The sequence below is a fragment of the Chiloscyllium plagiosum genome, chromosome 1, assembly GCF_004010195.1.
Source record: "Chiloscyllium plagiosum isolate BGI_BamShark_2017 chromosome 1, ASM401019v2, whole genome shotgun sequence".
In the NCBI taxonomy this organism is placed as follows: domain Eukaryota; kingdom Metazoa; phylum Chordata; class Chondrichthyes; order Orectolobiformes; family Hemiscylliidae; genus Chiloscyllium; species Chiloscyllium plagiosum.
The window spans coordinates 30,772,519-30,778,148 of record NC_057710.1 but is presented as its reverse complement, the minus strand read 5'-3'; the positions used below and the strand labels follow the sequence as shown (position 1 = coordinate 30,778,148).

At 42.1% G+C, this 5,630-nt stretch overlaps 1 protein-coding gene across 1 annotated transcript in view; it reads left to right on the top strand.

Moving 5' to 3' along the window:
* The first annotated feature begins 4,547 nt into the window (after positions 1-4,547).
* The window catches only part of LOC122562013 (lipoxygenase homology domain-containing protein 1-like), a 222,353-nt gene continuing 221,270 nt past the window's right edge, over positions 4,548-5,630 (top strand). Inside the window, exon 1 of the mRNA XM_043714444.1 lies at positions 4,548-4,719. The gene's annotated coding sequence lies outside the window, so the exon portion shown is untranslated. The remainder of the gene's footprint in view (positions 4,720-5,630) is intronic.

Genomic DNA, 5,630 nt, shown 5'->3' with positions numbered 1-5,630 from the left:
GAGCTACAAATCTTCGCACAAACTTTGAAAGTAGAAGACTCAACAACAGTAATGCAACAATAATGAACCCTGGAGTGCAGGTTCACAGCTCCTTGAAAGTGGAATCGCAGGTAGATAGGATAGTGAAGAAGAGGTTTGGTATGCTTTCCTTTATTGGACAGAGCATTAAATATAGGAGTTGGGAGGTCATGTTACAGCCGTATAGGATATTGGTTTGAATATCGTGTCAATTGTGGTCTCCCTCCTTTCGGAAGGGTGTTGTGAAACATGAAAGGGCTCAGAAAAGATTTACAAGGATGTTGCCAGGTTTGGAGGATTTGAGCTATAGGGAGAGGCTGAATAGGCTGGGACTGTTTCCCTGGAGCGTCGGATGCTGAAGGGTGACCTCATAGAGGTGTGTAAAATCATGAGGGGCATGAATAGGAAAAATAGACAAGTCTCTTCCCTTGGGTGGGTGAGTCCAGAACTAGAGGGCATAGGTTTAGGGTGAAAGGGGAAAGCTTTAAAAGGGACAACTTTTTCAAGCAGAGGGTGGTGCTTATATGGAATGAGCTGCCAGATAAAGTGGTGGAGGCTGGCACAATTAGAGCATTTAAAAGGCATCTGGATGGGTATATGAATAAGAAGGGTTTGGAGGGATATGGGTCAAGTGCTGGCAAATAGGACTAGATTAGATTAGGATATTTGCTTGGCATGGACGGGTTGGACTGAAGGGTCTGTTTCTGTGCTGTACATCTCTATGACTCTATGATGTCACTGAAGGATGGTTAGATTCTCTCTTATTGGAAATGACTATTGACTAGCACTTAAATGGCACAAATAGATATTGTCTAGATCTTGCTGCATTTGAACATGGACTGCTTCAGCATCTGAGAGGTTATGATTGATCAATTATTGTTCAATTATTGGTGAACATCCCCACTTCTGATGGTCATTGATGAAGCAGTTGAAGATGGTTGGACCTAGGACACCGCCCTGAGGAATCCCACTGCTACGCCTTGTACTGGTAGCTGACACACTAAGTCTTTAAAGGATCTTATGGCACAGTGGTTGTGGAGGCCTCGGTTCAAATTCTACCTGCTCCTGTAGTGTGTAATAGCATCTCTGAAAATATTGATTCAATATTACCCTGAGAAACTCCTGGAAATATTCTGGAGCTGAGGTGACTGACATCCAACAACCACAACCATCTTCTGCCATGCCAGGTATGACTCCAACCAGCAGAGAGTTTGCCCCCTGATATCCATTGATTTCAGTGTTGCGAGGGCTCCTGATGCCACACTCAGTCAGATGCAGCCTTATCATCACCTCAACTCTGGAATTCAGATTTTTAAAAAATTCATTCACGGGATGAGGGCTTTGCTGCATTTATTGCCCACAGGGCAGTTAAGAATCAATCTCATCTGCATGGGCCTGGAGTCACATGTAGGCCAGACTAGGTAAAGATGGCAGTTTCCTTCCCTTAAGGGGATTATTGAACCCAATGGGTCTTTCCGACAATTGACAAATAGTCATCATTAGATTTTTGATTCCAGATACTTATTGAATTCAAATTCCACCATCTGCCATGGCCAAATTCGAACCCAGATTCCCACAACATTACCTAGTTCTCTGAATTAACAGTCCAACAATAACGGCACTAGGCCATCACCTTCTGTTTTGTTCCTGTTTGAATTAAGACTGTAATGAGGTGAGTCCAAATTAAGTATGTGTCAGTGAGCTGGTTATTGCTAAGCATGTGCTAGCTAATCACTCTTGACACCCCTTCTTACATCACTTTACTGATGACTGAGAATAGACTGATGGGACAGTAACTGGCCGGGTTGGATTTAGATTTAGATTAGATTAGATTCCCTACAGTGTGGAAACAGGCCCTTCAATCCAACAACCCTCCGAAGAGTAACCCACCCAGACCCATTTCCCTCTGACTAATGCACCTAATACTATGAGCAATTTAGCATGTACCTGAATAATTTTCCACATTGCTGAATAGATGCCAGTGTTGTAACGGGACTGGGAGAGCTTGGCTAAGGGAGTAGCAGGTTTTGGAGCACCAGTATTTAGTAGTATTGCTGGACTATTGTCAGGGCTCAAAGCCTTTGCAACCAGTGCCGCCAATCTTTTCTTGATTTCACGTGGAGTGAATTGGCTGAAGACATATTTGTGATGTTGGGGACCACTGGAGGAGGCCAAGGTAGATCATTTACCAGGCATTCTCCCTGAAGATTGTTGCAAATGCTTCAGCCTTATCTTTTACACTGATATGCTGGGTTGTTTCATAAATGGGAATGGGGATATTTAATCAGCATTTTTAAGTGATACTACAGTGTCTGTAATTGACTAGGATGTTTCTAATCATGCAAAAATACTCAGAATATTTTTCAGTCCCAATTAAAAAATTTAAGTGCATGATTACGTATCTTTCATCAAGAGTTGTGAGTTAGAATGTTAAAGGGTTATGTGACAAGTCGTCCTGTTAATGTCTGTTGATCATTGCTCAGTAAGCAGCTTGCACTTTCAGTGGTGGTTATGAGATAATTATGAGAATGAGAATAATATGTTATGAGAATAATATGTTCCAGTTCTTCCGCATGTTTTCTTCTCTCTGATGTAGTTATTCTCTTGTAGTTAATTGTTTTACATTTTATTTTTATAGCGAGCCTTTCCTTGAGGCTTTCTTTAATCTTGTTTTTGTTCTTTAACTGTCACTATCTGACTTGCCCATGAAAAGATTTCTTGTGTGTGGTCCTGCTGCCCTCTACTGGGAAGATTAAGTTGTGAAAGCAGTGAGCTGACTAATCCAATAGGTTAAATGTCAACTTTTTCACCACAAATTTCCTTGCTAAAGTTTGACCTGATCCCAAAAACACTTTGTGGGGCCAGAAAGCAAAGTTGAAGATGCCCTTCCAATTATATGCATCTGTGCCAGCACCCCTGGTAGTTTTGTCCTGCTGATGAAACAAGACTTTTCCAGAGATGGTGATGGTGATATTTGAGAGATAGTCTGGACGTTGGTGGGAAGGCTTGGTGCCATCACCATACATGTGAAAGCCGACAGTATGGCTTTTGGATAATGTCCCCAAGTGTCAACATAGGAAGAGGTTAACAATAGATCCTCAGGTGACCCCAGAGACAATGGCATGGGAAAGGAACCATTGCAGGTGAATTGATTCTGATTAGATCAATAAAAATGAAGCCAGGCAAAAGCTGGACAACAGTGGACAGGCAATGGAGGATGATGCTGTAATCAATTTTGCAAAACACTGTAGATAGGTTCAGAAGCATGAGGAGGGAATGATTACATTTGTTACAGTCATGTTGGATTTTTTTGTGACTTTACTAAGAGCCGTTACTGTACCTGTGACAACAATAGTGCTGACCACCATAGATTCAAATATGAAGCTCTGGGAAAGATGAGAACAGCTGTAGGACATTCGGGACTTTGGAAAGGAAAGGGAGGCTGGAGATGGGAGACAGTTTGCAAGGACAGAAGGGTTAGTTTTTTTTGGGAGTGGGTGATGATAACGCAACACATTTTTATTTCAAAAATACACTTTATTCTTAATTATCTATAGGTAAACGTAAGTACAAGACAGTACTTTGCACAAAATACAGTAAAATTTTGTCATTTCTCATTAGAATTTCAATCCAGTTGCAACAAAAGGCTTTTTTGAAACACAAAAGGAAACGATTTGATAATTTCACTGTACTTGGGTCCAAATCCCCCCTAATGGCATTGTTCAAGATGGCAGCTCACCACCACCTTCTCAAGGGCAATTAGGGACAAGCAATAAATGCTGAACAGTCAAAGATGCCCATGTCCTACGAATGAATAAAAAAAATTGCAAAAATACACTTTTTTCATTAAAAAATCTATAAGTAGTACAAAGGTTCTACAGTAGTTCTGTACAGTCTTTGCTCAGACTTCTGTACAAAATGGAAAAGAATGGCAGAAGTTACCATGTGGTAGAGCAAAAAGAACTTAAAGGTGCATTTTGCTTTTTTGTACCTTGACACTGCTGTCCAAAATGGATTGGAACATGTGCTATCGTCTGTTTTGCAATTTTCTAAATTAAAACTCCAAACTTTCCCGGAAAAATAGCCCCATTTATAAAATCAAAAAACCCCGTCCCTGTGTTAAACCAAAAGGCTGTAATTGTCATCCCTGAGCTGTTGTAACGAGGAACAGAGAAGAGAATTTTGCAGAATTCCATCTGGGATTGTTCATCAGAATGAGAGGGAAAATGCTCTGGGAGAGTCCGCCCTTGTCACTGGGATGATCCTAACGCCACACATCCCGGTTAAATAGCAGCCTTCTGCCAATTCCACTGTGTCACTAACATATCTCCAGCATGAAAAATAAACACCAGGGCATCGCCAATATCTGTTCTTCAGATCCTCCTAAAACTTGACCTCAGTTTTCGTTCCTAATTTTGTTTGAGAGGATTTGTAATTAAAACAATGACGTTTACTTAATTTCCCAGTTACTGCTTTTGCTTCCTTAGCAACAAAAATCATTAAACACACACACAGATGGGACACCGACTGGATGCCGACAGCTGCTGATAGACTTTGGCAAACAGGGCGCACGGGAATTATTCCCTCAATTCCCCCAATACAAGAGCTGTCGCTACTGTAAAGTAAATATTTACAGAGTTAGTCAGAGCAGCTGAATAATTTGACTAGACATTGGAACCCCGTGATTGACAGTGATTTAAGGTAAGCTTAGTCTACCTGGTCCCAGTATAGTACTGATCAGACTTTTAATCTGTTTGTGGTTTTTATTACCCTTGATATAATCTGTTTTATTCATTCCCTCACTACAGAAAACGCTGAACTAGAATTCAGCCTTTGCGTTTTTGCAACTGGTTTATACGAGGCAAGTGCGTCGCTGTTTAAATGTTACTTCTGTTAGGAAGAAGTGTTTTGTTTCCATTTTGACCGTTTTTCTGTTTTCCCCAGAGCACTTACTCTATAGTTTCAGACTGATTAGGCCTGGGACAACTCTCCCACTCTATCGTCTGTGTTACTTTGGTTGTTTGGAGGTGCCTGTGTTTGTGGGGCCTGTGTTTTTCTATTATTGACTCCATCCTTCTCTGAGCACTAGATGTGGTGATTAGTGGTAATATCGCTGGGCTAATAAGCCCAGTTCGTTTGTCCGAACTGGTCCTCACCCCTAACAATTTCTCCTTTGAATCCTCCCACTTCCTCCAGACCAAAGGGGTAGCCATGGGCACACGTTTGGGCCCCAGCTATGCGTGTCTCTTTGTTGGTAGAGCAGTTGATCTTCCGTAATTACACCAGCACCACTCCCCACCTCTTCCTCCGCTACATTGAATTCTGCATTGGCGCCACCTCGTGCTCCCACGAGGAGGTTGAGCAATTTATCAACTTCACCAACACATTCCACCCTGACCTTAAATTTACCTGGACCATCTCTGACACCTCCCTCCCCTTCCTGGACCTCTCCATCTCCATCAGTGACGACCGACTTGACACTGACATTTCCTACAAACCCACCGACTCCCACAGCTACCTGGATTACACCTCTTCCCACCCTAACTCTTGCAAAAATGCCGTCCCGTATTCCCAATTCCTCCGCCTCCACCGTATCTGCTCCCAGGAGGAGC